We start from the raw sequence: 17,758 nt of genomic DNA, 5'->3' as shown, positions 1-17,758 counted from the left end.
GAACTCCGGGTGATCCACCCACCTCGGCCTCACAAAGTGCTGGGATTACAGGCGTGAGCCACTGCGCCCGGCCTGCAATTTTTCGGAGGTAAGGAAACACTCTGATTTTTTCACTCTGCTTTTTGAATTGCTAGAGTTCTTGTGCTGACTCCTAATTATCCAAAGGACTGGCATTTATCATTTTCAGGTTGCTGTCATTTCACTGAGGCTTTTTATTTTTGTATGCCTATTTTCCTTTGACGATTCTACTGTGGTGTATGTTGCATACAGTTCATTGACTGTTTCTGGGTGCTTTCAGAGGGCCAACCTTTGCACAGGTTCCTTAGTTGTAGCTAGTTTCCAGCATTGGCTTTCACAGATGTTGTGTGATTAATCGATGGCATTCAAATTCAAAACTGCTTTTGCCTTTTGGGATAAGGAGAGATACTGTTTTTTGACCTGAGTGGTGGTACATGTACACATTTGCTTTGTGAGAATTCGTTGATCCATATACTAATAATATATATTTTTCTGTATATGTGTTAGGCTGTAATTTTTTTAAGTTTTTAAAAATTGATCTATTGTTCTGTTAGAAGTTAGGATAGTGATTACCTGTGGGAAGAAGGAAGAGGAAATCGTTAAGGTGGAGAGAGGCATAGGAGAAATGTCTCTGGGGTATCAACATAGTTCTCTTCTCAACCACAGTTATTGATTCGTGATCATTTGTAGAACTGTATATTCAGCTTTTATACTTTTCTCTGTGGGTCATGGTAAAAATGTTTTTAAAAACAAGAAATAAGAAAAACATATTTGGACTCCTATTGGAATGAGGATTCAAAACGTACGTATATCCTAAGCAAGAGTCTAATGTATTTACATTTCTTGATATTAGTTTCGCTTTAAAATAGCATAAGATAGTATTTTGTTTTTGCTTTTCAATTCAGGGTGCAGTCAGTTTCACTGGGGCAAGGACAAGGACCTATTGCTGAAAAAATGATCAAGGATGCAATGAAATCAGGAAACTGGGTATTTTTGCAAAACTGCCATCTTGCTGTTTCTTGGATGTTGGCAATGGAAGAGCTCATTAAAACCTTCACAGATCCAGGTGTGTTGAGCACATAGCCCTTGTATAATGATATTATTTTTAGTTAACCTTTTCTTGTTGAATTCATTCCTTATAGTAATTCATTATCGTAGGCATTGTGTTTCCCTACATTAAGAGGAGAAATTGAGATCTAGACAGTTTTAGCTAATTTACACAACCAGGATTTGAAAAAAGGCCTTCAGATGTCCAAGTTGAAGCTAGGATCCACTGGATCATTTCTGTTTCTTATTGCCTTCTATGAGAAGTCATTTGAATTTGAAATATATTACTTATTGGCATAATAGAAAGAAACAGAAAAATATACTTAGGACAAACAAAAGAAATTAAATCCTTCCCTATAAAATATGAAATGTAAAGGAACAGAGTTCAAATTACCACCAATTCCCTTAGAGTAGTGTTTTACTGTCTTTTATCCTCTGTAAGCCACATGACAACTAACCTTTACATGTGTCTCAGAGCCACACCCACCCCATGGGCGTGCCCAGCATTACTCATAGTTGCTAGCACTAGCTATTATCTCCCCACTTTCTTGCCCATTCAAGAAAGTATAATGGGCTGCAAAGAGATAAGTGGAATTAGAATCTATTCATTTTAAAGTGTTAGTATAAAAATAACCAAAACCTCGGGAACTATTTTATTGGTAAGAAATCGTGTGGGTCCCACCCTACCACTCTGCTGGGAAGCCCTGGGGGAGAACCACCAGACAAGCATATCCAGAGAGAGCCCTTTCTCTGAGGCCTTTCTTCGTGCCCTGACTACAGAAAGCTTTCTGGAAAGGTGAGAGCTATGCAGATGATCTTGCAAATCACTTTACTTAGTGCTACTTGTTAAAGTGAAGAGCTGCTCCTTTACAAAGTCCCCAGTCTGCACTGGTCACTGAGCCAACTCAGGGGTTAGCAACCTTTCCCTAAAGGCCCTTCACTTCCTGGCCCCCTGCCCTCACTGACAAGCCTTCTGCAGGCTGCTTCCAACAAAAGTAAGGATATCCACCATTCAGAATTTCCACTATTTCCACTCTTTCACGGTCAAATAAGAGATGGCCTGCTTCCTGTTGAGCCTGTGGCTTATTTCTATTTAAATAATTAAAGAGAAATGACAAGGAGGTCTTCAGTACTGGTCAGAGGTCCCTGATGATTAGGAATATAATTAAGAAAAAAAATGCGAGAGAGGCATCAAAAAAGCAATTTGCTATGATGGTACTATATGAGCCTCCAGAATATGGAGATGCCTTTCAGCTTCACTATAACTAGAACAAGAGCATTTGCCCGTTCTTCAAGGAGACTGGATGGGCTAAGGAAGCCAGCTGAAGTTTTTTGTATATTTTAAGTGATTACTAAACTTAAGTGGATGGAAAAATCCTTTTCTGGCCCTTGCTATAATCATTTATAACCTAACCATTTAAGTTTTGATGTTTAACTTGAACCAGTATGAAATAAAATACGTTCAGGTAGTAAGCTGAAAATACAAACGGAAGAAAAAAATAAATAAATAAAATAAAATAAAACCTCAGGACTTGAAATCCTGTCACCTCTGTAGAGTTCTGCCCCACCACTTCCTGACTGTGCATGTCGTATCTTTTTTCTGGGTCTGTTTCCCCAGCTGTAAAATGACTACATGATGTCATCATGAAAAGTCCTGTACTAAGATGATTTCTAAGATTCTTTTCTAGTCCAGCCCTAAAATTCTACGATGTCTATGAAAGTTAAGAATCTTGGTGCTTTTGCAATTATAAGAACAAAAGTATGGAAAAAATGCTTCTCCAAACCTGGCCTTCTTCCTTTTGTTTTTTTGGTTACCGAAATCATTGGCCCTAAGACTTTAGTTGTTGTTTGACTTCTTTGCCTAATAGTTTTTACTATGCAAGCAGTGTTAGTGTTGCTCTAGAATTTGATAGAACTAACTTTTAATTTGGGCCATTTAATATGGCTTATGAATTTAGGTTGCCAAACCAAGAAGTATGAAATCAGCTTTGATTTGCAGTCATTCATTCCATAAATAATTAAGGACCTACTGTGTACCATATACTTTTCTAGGATATGCTGGTGAAGAAAACAGCCATAGATATTTGTCCTCATAGAGTTTCCATTCTAGTTGGGGCAAGACGGGCAATGAATAAACCATATGTTAAATAAGTAACGTATATGGCATGGTGGAACATGGTTGTGCTTTGGAAAAAATAAAAAGGAGAGTAAGGTAAGGAGGATCAGAAAAATTGAGATGGGATGTGAGTAGGTGCCAGGAAGATAGCAATTTTAAATGGTTTAGTCTGAGTAGACGTCTTTGGGAAGGTGATATTTGACCAAGACATGAAGAAAGTAAGGAAGTCTGAGTGAACAGCCAGTGCAAAGGCCCTAGAGAGGGAGCCAGCCTAGCACGTTTGAGAAACAGCATAATATGTACTTAAAAAACAATGCCAAGGAAGTTGTCCTTGGATGATTCCTGTGTCTTCCTGTGATGGAAGCAATGATTTTTCCAACTTTACTTTGGCTTTTTGAACCTACAGTGGAGCTCATTCTTTCTTGGGTCCTCTGTCCATAGCTCAGAAAGTAAGTGCATTGACTTAACGTGCTAATGCCACGCATGGAATATCTCCATATCCTTGCTCCCTTGTTTCCTTTGCAAATTTTCTACTGAGGGGAGAAATCTCTTCTCAGTAGGGCTTTTTGGCCATTTTCATGCAACTTGTGTTAAACTGAACGGTCAAAAAATCCTCATGAGAATACATACCTGGGCGATAACTGCCCTCTTTTTCAAATGAAAGTGTTTCCCATTTCAAAGATAAGGCCCTTAATAGTTCAGCAAGTATTAAAGATTAATATGTCTCTAATTTATTTACCCAAATGTGCCTGCTTCTAAACTGCCAACCCTTCCTACCATGAAGTTTCTAAAACAACGTATCTTACTCCCATTTTAAAACAGTTTACAATATACTTGAAAGAGATTAACTAGGTCTTTAAACAAAGCTTATAGCATTTTTTCCTTCTCTAGGATAATTATTTCTTAAAGAAAAGTGCTACTACCAACTAAACATTTTTCTTTTTTGTTGTTTTATCTTTGTTTTAAACAGGTAGTGCTATCAAGGACACTTTTCGACTTTTTTTAAGCTCCATGCCTAGTAATACATTTCCTGTTACAGTTCTTCAAAATTCTATTAAGGTAATTTATGCATATGGTTGGAACAATGTGAAATGGTTGGTTTCAGAATATACACCTAGTGCCTCCAGGGAGACCAGAGCCTGCGCAGACGCATGTGGAGGTCTGTGTGGCCAGGGTGTGGAAGTGAGGTCAGTAACCTTTCACCTATAGCAAGCAGGGAAACGATTTCCCAACCCAGCCTTGCATATTCTAGTCCTATTGGTCGTTCAACTCTTCCAGCTCTCACCCTCACAAGAAAATGTTAAGGGTACAGAGTGATGAGAAAGGAACTCCTTCCAGAGTTAAGGGAATGTTTCAGCATCTGAGAGACAGGAGGCCTACAAGCCATACTAGTGTGGCTGCTGGATTTTAATGCCGGAAGTTTATGATCTGTGGCAAGCCTCTGCATATGAGGAACAAGAGGTACTTCTTCCCTCCCTGCCCCATATCATAGGACATCAGGGGACAAACTATGGGACAATGCCCTATGTCGGGATCATGCAAAATTCAATAAGGAAACCCTAAGCATGCTTTCTGGCCTAGGTTTAGAAAAAATGGACACCAAATGGAAGTGTCTGAGGTTCTTGTTCATGTGGTTCAACCACTGTTGGCCTGAGAACCCTGCCATTGCCTATTCTTCCTGTACTGTGCCTGAGCAAGATTCAAAGCAGGTTTGAACATGCCAGGAGTGGTCCCCACCTCTTCATGAACATCAGCTATCTACATCCTCTCAATGGCTTCAGTCTATGTGTGTTATTCAGAAATAATGCAAATCTACACAATCACTCTCTCTGCCATGTATATTCTATCTAAATCCAGGTGACCAATGAGCCTCCAAAAGGCTTACGTGCAAATATCAGACAAGCATTTACTAAAATGACACCTTCGTTTTTTGAAGAAAATATACTTGGAAAAAAATGGAGACAAATAATATTTGGCATTTGTTTCTTCCATGCAATTATTCAGGTACACTCAACTCTGCTTTTTAATAGCAACAAAGAAGTGTATTATGAAATAGATAGTAAGAATTAAGTAAAAGCATGTAAATGTCATTGCCAAATGCTGAAGGCCCCATTCTGTGTCTGAACTCAAGTTGTTTTAATTCAACCTTCAATCTCTATACTCCCCTTGCCTCAGTATTTCACAGCTTCAGCTCTCACCTCTCATCTGATCTGCCTACAGAATACCATCACTTGGATGAGTGCAGCAGGTTCAATTCAATTCAACAAACTCAAAATAGATTTCCTCAGCTCTGCCTCCTGCCCAAAATCTGCTTCCCCTCCAAACTCTACTAAAATCAGTGGTCCCATTCTCTCAATCACCTACAATCAGAACTTAAAGATTGCTTTTATTCTTCCTCTTTGTACATACATATTTTATCAGTCATCAAGTCCTTCTTTGTTTTCTTACAATAGCTTTACTCTCACCTGTTCTTTTGAATGAGGTTATCTCCCTTAATGGCCTCTTTCTCCAATATGACTGAAGCCCCAAGTTCCCTGAAAAATTACCTTCAACTCAGAACCACTGTCTCCTTTCCTCTGTTCAAATGTCACTGCTTGGTCTGGTATTCATCCTGTAACCTTGTACTTGAATTCTAACTCTCCAAATACATATTTTAGATGGCATATTTATTATATTAGCTTCCTGGTTTTCAAACATGTGTGGTCTACAGAGAATGAATGAATGAATGAATGAATGAATCAGACTGGGCGCAGTGGCTCATGCTTGTAATCCCAACACTTTGGGAGACCAACGTGGGCAGATCGCTTGAGCCTAGGAGTTCAAGACCAGTCTGGGCAACGTAGCGAAACCCCGTCTCTACAAGTAATTTTTTAAAAATAGCTAGGCATGGTGGCACATGCCTATAGTCCCAGCTACTCAGGAGGCTGAAGTGGGAGGATTGCTTGAGGCTGGGAGGTCAAGGCTGAATGAGCAGTGTTCATGCCACTGCACTCCAGCCTGGGTGACAGATCAAGACTCTGTCTCAAAAAAAAAAAAGAAAAAGAAAAAAGAAAAGATGCCAAAGATATAAGATAAATAGGTTGAAAGATCTTAGGGGAAGTCTGACAGGCTGGGATCAGGAGTTCTGGGTGTGAGGCCCTTGTTCTGCTAACAAAAGCAGCTGAGATGAGGAGGTAATTTAAGCTTTAGGAAAATTTTGAGATCAAGAGCAGGGAACTTGGAACCAATCCTCTGGCACAATTATCAATTTCAAATTTAAGAAATGCAGGTAGGATAGGGAGATGACAAAGGAAGTTGGGGGAGGATTTAATGATAGTGTGTCATGAAACAAGGAATATGATTCTGTGTGTAGCATAACTAAAAAACCATGGACAGACTCCTTAAAACAGTAGGGAATAGCTCTCTCCACCAGATGGATAGATTATATCAGTATTTTTATGCCAAAAGACTATAGGTGAAATTTTTTTTCCTCCTTTGATGAGAAAATGCTTTAAAAAATGTTCTTTTAACAGGTCTATCACATTTCTAGTAATAGCAAATTTTCTTTTAGAAATATGAGGAGGAGCCAATATTGAAGGAAGAAGTACTTCCTCTCTTTGGTGAAAGCCTAGCTGAAGTTGAGCTACATGATTTTTACTGATTTTGTAGAGTAGGGATGCCCAATTTCAATGGAAACTTCTTTTTAGGTTTCAACATTTTACACAAAATTAATATTATCAAATTTTATTTCAGACCATTTTCATTTTTCATTCTAGGAGAGAAAGAAGTTTGGCCCCCTTGGTTGGAATATCTGCTATGAATTTAATGACAGTGACAGGGAATGTGCTTTACTGAACCTCAACCTCTATTGTAAAGAAGGAAAAATTCCCTGGGATGCACTGATTTACATTACTGGTGAGTACATCCTTGCAGCCAGGGCTTCCAGCTGTGTTCCACAAAGTTGTTGTTTATGCCCACCTGGCCCTTACACAGATGGGATGTCCTCCCCCAGTGTTTAATGGTGGTGATGATGACTTTTGATGTTCCCTGTGTGAAGATAAGATTGTGACAAGAACATGTAAGGACATCATGAGAATATTCACACATAGAAAATGGGACAGATGCTTTCTCAAGTAGTAATAGGAAAAATCATGCTTGCTACATGCCAAGCACTATTTTAAGCACTTCCCAAGAATCAGCAGATTTAATCCTCATAACAATCTTATAATATGAGGATTATTATTATCACCGTTACACATGAGAAAACTAAGGCACACCATTTACAAAGTGCTGGGGCCAAGATTTGAAGCCAGGCAGTATAGCCTCCAGAGTCCATGATCTTAAATTCAAAAGAACCTAAGCATTAATTAACTGGTAGAGACCTATTAATTCAGATATACCTGTGAAAAAGGAAAAATCTTTCAGAAATTAAATTTTTGGTAAATATTAACTGTGACTACATAGGGATCTTGTTGCCAAAAATAGAACCAATTTGGACCATGTTGGCTCAAGTAGTAAGGAAGAGGATATTTGTACCGGGAAGTGGGGGAAGGAGGAGCTCTGAACAGGGACAGAAAGGAAATGGATGATTTTCATTGGCAAGTAAGGGAAATGAACAGCAGAAGGATATCAGCTAATCTAGAACCAAAAAGGCAAAATGCAACGTTAAAACATATTTGAGATGGAGGCAGCAAAATAACAGTAAAAATAGATTAGGACCATTCCCCAGAGTGGACCAATGGGGAAAGGCTTGGAATTTGGGAGGTTACTTTATACTCCTGCCCCAAGCCATCCCAATGAGGCCAAAATTGCTTTACACAGTGGTAAGGTAGGCAAAATTGTTCTCTGGTATCCTCTGCTTACCCTGAATTTTCCTGTTTCTTATTTTCCTTTTCTTTCTCCCTCTCCTACAACCCTCAATGTTTCAGGTTACCTCAGTCTCTACTGCTATGAAAGTAATTGGGGAGGTAAAAAGTAATTTGCCAGACCAATCTATAGATTTAATGCAATCCCTATGTAACAGAAGACTGTTACACCCAGAGCATCTGGCATGTTGCAGAAATTGATAAGCTGATTATGAAAATCTGAAGGACCTCAAGTGGCAAAAACAATCTTAAAAAAAAAGAATGAAGTCAAAAGAGTTATGTTTCCCAATTTCAAAACTTACTACAAAGTTATAACAAGTCATTGTGGCACTGGCATAAGAATAGACGTAGATTTTGACTTGGCAGTGGTGGTGATAGCTCTATCACATTTCTTGTTTCTGGCATGAAGGGAGCAGAGCATTTATCGGGTCAATTTATTTTTATGTGGCACCCATCCACTGTTCCCTCCAGGCCAGCACCTAGTCTTGGTCAGAAGAGTCTCAGAACGGTCAAACAATTGTGCTGAAGAAAACAAGAAATCTCAGCAACAAATATCCCAAGTACTTCTGTAAATAAGACTGATTTTATGGGAAAATTTAAAAAGGTGTTCCAGTTTTTAAAATTTTGGATCTTCAATCTGTGTTGAAAATTCTGTTTCTGGATCTAGTCTGAGGCACTAAGAAGAATAAGACATCAATTTGCAATGAGACCCTGTCAGTGCAACATCAATTCTGCTAAAATTGAAGCAGAAAAAGTATCAAATTTATGGTGAATCTTGTGTGGTAGAATGGTGAAATATTGATACTTTACAAAAACTTTATAGGGACAATGCCCCAAATAAATCAGTAGCAGTTTATAAATGGATAACTAGTTTTAAGAAGGGCCAAGACAGTGTTGAAGATGAAGCTCACAGCAGCAGGCCATCCACATTAATTTGCAAAGAAAAAATTAAGCTTGTTCATGCCCTCACTGAAGAGCACCAGCAATTAACAGCAGAAACAACAGCCAACACCATAGATATCTCAATAGGTTCATTTGACACAATTTCAACTAAAATTAAAGTTGAGCAAACTTTCCACTCAATAGGTGCCAAAACTCTTAAAACCAGATCAGAGGCAGACAAGAGCAAAGCTCTCAATGGAAATTGAAACAAGTGCAGTCAAGATCCTGAAGCATTTCTTTGAAGAATTATAATAGGAGATGGAACATGACTTTACCAGTACAATCCTGAAAACAAAGCACAATCAAAGCAATGGCTACCAAGGGATGGAAGTGGTCTAGTCAAAGCAAAAGCAGACTAGTCAAGAACAAAGCTCATGGCAACAGTTTTTTGGAATGCTCAAGGCATTTTGCTTCTTGACTTTCTGGAGAGCCAAAGAATGATAACATCTGCTTATTATGAGAGTGTTTTGAAAAAGTTAGCCAAAGCTTTAACAGAAAAATTCCTAAGAACATTCACCAGAGAGTCCTTCTCTACTCCAACAATGCTATTCAGGCCTCTCATCAAACTAGAACACTTTCACAAGAGTTTTTATGGGAAATTATTAGATATTCACCTTACAGACCTAATTTGGCTCCCTCTGACTTCTGTGTTTCCTAATATTAGAATTTCGTTAAAGAGCACCCATTTTTCTTTGGTTAAGGTAGAAAAAAAAGACTGCAGTGACATGGTTAAACTCCCAGGACCATCAGTTCTTTAGGGATGGACTGAATGACTGGTTTCATTGCTTACAAAAATATCTTGAATTGATGGAGCTTGTGTTGAGAAATAACATCTATATTTTTTTAAAAAAAGAATAAACTTACAAATCAATTGAATAGAATTGAGAATATCCAAAAGTGACCCTTATATTTATGACCACTGATTTTCAACAAAGGTGACAAGATAATTCAATAGGGGAAGGATAGTCTTTTCAACACATGATGCTGGGGCAATTGGGTGTCCTTCTACAAAAGGATAAATTTGGACCCTTATCTTATACCATACACAAAAATTAATTCAAAATGGGTGACAGACCTACAATTAATAGATAAAGGTAAATCTCTTAGAAGAAAGCTTTGGAGTAAATTGTGACTTGGGGTTAGTCATTGACTTCCAAGACATGACACAAAAAAAGAAAATACATTGGACTTCATCAACATCTAAAACTTCAACATGTCAACACACACCATCAAGAAAGTGAAAAGGCAAGACACAGACTGAGAGAAAATATTTGCAAATCATACATGTGATAAGGGACTTGTATCCAAAGTATATAAAAATCTCTTACAACTCAATAATAATAAGAAAAATAACTCAATATTAAAATGGTTGAAGATTTGATTTGAATAGACATTTCACCAAAGAAGATGCACAAATGCCCAGTAAGCACATGCGAAGACACTCAATTTGTCATGAGGGAAATGAAAGTTAAATCTCTAATTAAATGCCACTTCACACCTACTAGAATGACTATAATTTTAAAAAAGACAATAACAAATACTGGTGAACATATAGAAAAACTGGAACCCTCATATGCTTCTGGTGGCAATGTAAAATTGTCCTGCTGCTTTGAAAAAAAAATTTAAATAGAGTTGCCATATGACTTAGCAATTCTACTCATAAATAAATACTTAGGAAAAATTAAAACATATATCCTCACAAAAACGTGTGCACAAATGTTCATAACAGCTTTGTTCATAATGTCCAAAAATGTCCATTAACTGGTGAATGGCTAAGTAAAATATGGCATATCCATAAATAGAATCTTATTTCACCATAAAAAGGAATAAAGTACTGATACATACAACAACATAAATAAACCTCAAAAACATTATGCTAAGTAAAAGAAGTCAGACACAAAAGACCACAAGTACAATTCTATTTATATGAAATTTCCAGATAAGTCAAATCTATAGGGATGGAAAGTAGTTCAGGGGTTGCATAGGACAAGGAGTAGACATGGGGAGTGACAGCAAATGAGCACAATATTTCTTTTGATGGGGAAATGGAAATGTTCTAAAATTAGATTGTAATGATGACTGGACAACTCTATAAATTTTAAAAAATAATAAATTATATATATGTAATATATATAAGAATAGATATATATTCAATATATATTCTTTTACATATATCTGTTTTATGTGCATTTTGTTATGTTTTTAATTATATCTCATTGAAACTGTTTTTAAAAAAAGATAGGAGTGAAAAGACAATGCTTTATGCAGGTGGCAATACTTGCTACTGGTGAGTTTTTTAGGCATTTGTTTATGGATTAATTCAGAAAATACTGATTAGTACTATTACGATAGATGCTGGATATCAAAGATGACATAGTCTCTGCCTACCAAAAGCTGATGGAGATAATGAATCACTCATAGTAGCCAATATATGGAAACAACCCAAATGCCCATCAACATATAAATGGATAAAGAAAGTATAGTAATTACATACAATGGAATACTATTTATCCTTAAAAAAGAAAGAAATCCTACCATTTGTGACAGCATGGATGGACCTAATAGACATTATGCTATATGCTAAGTGAAATAAGCTAGTCACAGAAAGACAAATACTGCGTGATTCCTCTTATATGAAGCATCTGTAATCATCAAAAGTCTAGAAGTGGACAAGAGAATGGTGGCTATCACAGGATAGAGGGAGGAGGAAAATGGGGAGTTGTTGTTCAATTAGTATAAAATTAGAGTTACACAAGATGAGTAAGTTATGGAGATCTGTTGTACAATATAGCATTTACAGTTAATCATAAGGTATTTTGTACTTTAAAATTTGTCAAGAGGGTAGATTTCATGTTAAGTATTCTAACCACAATAAACAGTGGAGGGCATGAAGAAATTGTTGGAGGTGATGGATATGTTTGCCATATGGATTGTGGAGATAGCAACATAAGTATATACATATGTCAAAACTCACCAAATTGTATACATGAATTATGTGCAGTTTTTTGAATACCAATTATACCTCAATAAAGGTGTGGGGGTTAGGGGAGGCCAACAGTGTGTGGGACATGGCACTACTAGAGAAATAGTTAGTAGCTCCAAAAGAGGAGGTGTGTTTGGAGGGCAGTTGTGTCTTCCACAACACTAAAAAGATAAGCTGCGGGCAAATCTTGAAAGACCTACGTGTCTTGCTAATAAATTTTGCTCTAACTTACAAACACTGGTTAGCAATTATGGTCTTTTAGACTAGGAGAGGTGCAACAATTCACAAAGCTGTAATAAAAGCAAAATGAGGGATTGAACATGGAGGTATGTCAATACCAGTGGAGAAACTAGACAGGAGAGAATAAACAGAGAAATACTTAGGAGGCTTTAAATACTGGAAGGTATTTGGGATTGGAGGAGGACCTTCAGATTTTGTAGTGTAGGTTGCAGCAATACATACATCCAGGAGTGGTATTAGGGGTGGATCTGAGCTCAAAGTTGACAAAGACAAAGTCAAACCTCAGGCCTCTCCAGTTTTTATTGAACCATCCCTGACCCAGCCCACAGGGATGGGAAAAGAAGAAAAGGGGGAAGCCCCTATGTTGGGTTCTGCAGTGGGACCCATAGGAACCATGATGCTGGGGCCAGACCAGGCAGTGGCATAGATGGTTAACGCCACACACAGACACCAGTACACGTGCATGCATACAACCATGGTCCCTCTTCTGAGAAGACCAAAGCCAGAAGACTCCTTCTTGAAAGTGAGCTGTGAGTCATCTACCCTGAGTCAAAATGACAGAGTTCCTTGTTTACTCAGTGTGACCCAAGAAATAGGATAAAGTCAAATCTGGATGGAGAAGCACAAAATCTGTTGATTTGTAAGGAAAACATTTCTGTACTGCTTGTCAAAATGCAGATACTTTAGTTGGAAACTTATTTTAGAATAATATATGTTAAGACACCCTTCTTTCCCTGACATCATCATGCAATTAGAGACACTAGAGCTTTATGTTCCAGTGACAAGGACCCAAGAGGAGCTTCAAGTTAGGCCCATATTAGATGGACCCATGACAGAGATTTAACCCAATTTTGTCTTCCAAGATTTCCCAGAGGGTCACTGAAGAATATTCTCAGGAAGGTACAGAACATCTTTTTACCTCTTGGAATTGCTAATACAAGGATTCAGCAACTTAACCATCAGCCCTGGTACCTACTTCCCCTCCCTTCTCCCTTAGTGGCTAATCTAGCAAGACTGACGAGAGGTACTCCAACAGGAGAGGGAAGACAGGCATCCCTACAGGATGTGCACATAAGGACATTGCAGTCTTGGAAGAAATAAATTATTGTGATTCCAAAGACTGAAATAACTTTCTCCCAACCAATCATCTCAGCTTGAAAGAGAAAGGAAAAATTATTTTTTCTTCCTGACATGATGGAAGAAATAGAGATGAGAATGGATCGACAGTTGGAGGATTCAGAAGTTGACAGTGTTGGTATCACAGGTGAAATCCTTCCAGGAACACAACAGTGGTGAATGGTGAATTGTAGCAATGGATCTGGAATATTAAAGAAATTATATCAGCAACAGATTCCAGTGTGCTTCCTTGCTACACATAATTTTGGAATGACAGTGGAGTGCATGGAAAGTAGCTTCTCTTTGGAAAGAGAGATGGGATACCAACCAGTTATAATTCCTTATAATTACTATGAAGCGAGTTTTCCCTTTCATTTTGAATCTATCTTTCCTTTTAACTTTGATAGCAGTAATTTATGAGGAATGTATAGAGCTTGAATGCCTTGCTACTAGATTCCATTTTACTCATTGGCTCCAAAAGAAGCACTGTTTGATGGAAAGTGTGTATGTTTTAGAATATTGCAATCAATGATAAGATTTAAAATCAATATTTCAAAGCAAAATAACAAAAAGAAAAAAGAAATAGGTAAATAGAGTGCAGTGGCTTTAGTTTCTGAAAACTAAAACAGCAAAATAATAAGGGTAGCATACATATAGTAGATTTTTTCTATTTTTCAAAAATTGACTTTTATTATCTTTGATGGGGTGGTGGAAGGAAATTCTGATGTGTGCGTTCCATTTTCAGTACCAAATAAATGTATATATAAACATTACAATTTAAAAATTAGGTATGCCTATCAATTTTTTAAAAAACAGTAATAATTTCAAAATACAAATTCCTTTTCAGGTGAAATTACTTACGGTGGTAGAGTCACAGACACCTGGGATCAAAGATGCCTTCGTACTATCTTGAAAAGATTTTTTTCTCCTGAAACATTAGAAGAAGATTATAAATACTCTGAATCAGGTGAATGACTTTTCAGTATTACAGAAAAGGACTTTCCCAAGAAGCCGTTGAGAGCATCTCTCAGTTTTCCATCCAATGGCTGTCTGTGTCTGGTCTCCACAACCCTGCTCTGGCCACACCCTATCCCATGCTTGATCACCTTCAGAGCGAGTTTGATAGTAGTCACAGAGATACATAGTGTGTGGTAACTACTTTCAGTTATTTGATTTTAAAATTTATTGCATTGTGTCTAAATGTGTTTTCAATGTTATATTCTAGTATATTTTGAATATAATCAAATAAAACATTCAGACATGGTGGCACATGTCTATGGTCCCAGATACTCAGGAGGCTGAGGTGGGAGAATCACTTGAGCTCAGGAATTCAATTCCAGCCTGGGCAACATTAAAAGACCCAGTCTCTAAATAATAATAAATATTATGATTATTATTATATAAAAGTATTTTTTAAAATAAGGAAAACAAAATATCTATTACAGTAAGTTGAGTAAAAACCAGATCTGTGAGTCGGTGATAGCTCATTGTGAGTCAGACAGCAAACAGATTAATTGTCCTGAGTGTTGATCCCCTTGGAAGGAGCAACTTGATTAGTACAAGTTCATAAAAGCTCCTACCACTGAGCATCAGTCAAAGCTGATAAGATTCAACTGTAGGCTAGGCATGGTGGCTCATGCTTGTAATCCCAGCATTTTGGGAGGCCAAGGCAGGTGGATCACCTGAGGTCAGCAGTTTGAGACCAGCCTGGCCAAGATGGTAAAACCCCATCTCTTCTAAAAATACAAAAATTAGCTGGTGTAGTGGCCTGTAATCCCAGCTATTCGGGAGGCTGGGGCAGGAGAATCACTTCAACCTGGGAGACAGAGGTTGCAGTGAGCCAAGATCATGCCATTGCATTGCACTCCAGCTGCGCGACAAGCAAACTGTGTCTCAAAAAAAAAAAAAAAGATTCAACTGTTTTTCCTGCAATCACTATAGATAGTTGAATAACCCTAGAATTCAATGTTTGGCAAATGTAGCTTTTGGCTTGGGGAATTGGAGAGGGCTGTTGTTGTTTATCAAACAAACATGAAAGCAATCTCTAACACAAGCATAAATTTAAGCCCTTGATAAGTTACACCTTTCAACATAAATGTGGAGACCTTCATAAGATACCCCTTTCAGCAGCATATCCCTGGATTCTCAGCATCTTTAAATGCTCTGGAGAAGGCATCTGAAAAGTTAGGACAGTAATCAGATTCTCAAGGCCTGAAGAAAAGGTAGCAAAACTAGACACAGCAATGAAAACTTAGGAAAAACAATCCCCCTTTCTAAATGAGGCAGCTGATTGCAAACACCATCTGCACCGTGCAAAGAAGAATCAAACTCGGCAGTACAAAGCCAGTCTATTTAAGACATATTTGTCTTCTGTGTTTTTAATAACAGGCATCTATTTTGCACCCATGGCTGACAGCCTGCAAGAGTTTCAGGACTACATTGAAAATCTGCCTTTGATTGATGACCCAGAAATTTTTGGAATGCATGAAAATGCCAATCTAGTCTTCCAGGTATGTGGCCTTTCCTCTTAAAATACATATTAATGTTGTGTATATAAACTCGAAACATCAATAATCACATCTACTCACTCTGGTAATTATGATCTTCCTAAATAAACAAATAAAATAATTGTTTCACCTTGATTTCAACATTTGGTTCCAATTTAGTCTGGTCCCTCTGGATCCTTCACAGAATCCTAAGACCATCATGCATTTTCCCTGTCACTGGCAAAGCCCCTCCATCTCCAGGCCTTCTGCCTAGTTCATCCATAATCTACCTAATCACAGTCCAACAATTACATGAGGATTTCAATAATAATATAACTGTCTTTCTTTGCCCTTCTTCCACCAGGCTGGGCACATTTGTGTCATATTACACAAAGATTTGTGGATCCATACATGATTCAATTATAAAAGTACGGTGACAAATGTCCAAAGCAGGTAAATTAAAACACTGTTTATTAAAAGCATGGTCACAGTACCACATCATAACCCAGAGCAAACTGGGTTGTTTTACTCCTCTACGTAAGAACTTGTGAGGATGCACCATTACCTAAGGGTAGTCTCTCTTCAGCATGCACTCAAGGCTCTCCTATGACCTAGGCCTGCTTGGGGTCACCAGGCACCAGAACCAGCCCCTGGACTTGGACTGGACCTAAAGAAGAAGTCAGTGAAGAAACCCCAGGGCACCACATTCCTGCCATGGACTGCTGAGACCCTATCACAGGAGTTCCCATGACCCCCACACACCTTTGGACTGGCAAGCAGAACTGCCCAAAGAATAAGCAGAGGCACAGTTTGAACCTACACAGAGCCTAGAAGGCTTGGCTATGCTGTGCAGCTGTAAGGTAACATGACCACAGACACTCATCCCCCAAGGCTCTCCATGTTACACTGAGTGACTGTAGCTCCTGCTGTCTGCCAGGCCAGGAAAGAGCAGGGCCTGGGCGTGCTCATGCCTCAAGACAGACCCCACCACCATTGCTACAGGCCCTAATCCATGCACCTCTTTGCCTATTGGTCCCTCTCAAGACCACCTGTGAGGTTGCTCCTGCAGGAGAGTGCCCACAGCACAGCCTCCACAGCCCTGCCTGAGTGTTTTATTGGCAACCCAGGAGTAGTTTACCACCTCCATCACAGCCAGTGCTTGACACCTAGAGGCCAAAGGAAAAATCCGCAATTTTTCCCAACTCCCCAGGACACAAGCACACCACCCAGGATATCAAGTTGATATCTGTGGCCTGAGCTCAAGTAGGGGAGAAGCCCCACTGTCAGAACACAAAGAAGAGTATGACACAGATTTGTGTGCCAGCATGAGAGATGGTCACCCCTCCTTTTTCAAGACTGGACCAAGATAGGCATGGCCTAACAGCCTCCACTTCTCCCTTATGAAGTTTCATGGCCCACAATGCCTGAGCTGGCTTAGTGATCTGGACACAAATGGCTTGGGACAAGCCTAGCTGGTTGGTCCTGCTATCTGGGCAGAGACTGGAGGGAGACCCACAAGGTCAGGGAGCATGAGCTGGGCAGGTCCCACAGCCATCCACTGGGTTGAGACCTAGGCAGTTGATGCCATATTGGTTGTACACCAGCAGTGCCACTACCCTGTCCAGGGAGCCTCCACCTTTGAACCACTGCATCACCAAACCGCCTGCAGAAATACTCCACAACTCACTCTAACTTTGGCAAGCACAGGAGACAGGCAGTTACCTAAGGAGTAAAGGGTCATCTAGAGACTTAGTCTTTGGTGCAAACCACCCCTAGGAAAGGAGGGAGCGCACTCCATCAAAGCCCCACTTGGGACAAAGTAAATAGGGGTGTGATGCCAGCCACTGAAAGGGACACCACCAAGGCCTAGGAATGGACTTAAAGAGGGACCATCTCTCATTTTCCACCCTCCCCTGCCTTCCCATTGGAGCTCTCCCTGTTGGAGCCTGGTAAGTGTGTATACTGC

General features: G+C 38.9%; 1 pseudogene; it reads left to right on the top strand.

The window, feature by feature from the left end:
• LOC110568659 (dynein axonemal heavy chain 6-like) overlaps nucleotides 1-17,758 on the top strand; it is a 322,799-nt pseudogene that overhangs the window by 279,420 nt on the left and 25,621 nt on the right.

The sequence above is a fragment of the Aotus nancymaae genome, unplaced genomic scaffold, assembly GCF_030222135.1.
Source record: "Aotus nancymaae isolate 86718 unplaced genomic scaffold, 86718_ANA_hifiasm-v0.15.2.pri h1tg000017l, whole genome shotgun sequence".
Classification (NCBI taxonomy): domain Eukaryota; kingdom Metazoa; phylum Chordata; class Mammalia; order Primates; family Aotidae; genus Aotus; species Aotus nancymaae.
The sequence above is the reverse complement of the archived record's forward strand: the minus strand, read 5'-3'. Positions and strand labels throughout refer to the sequence as shown.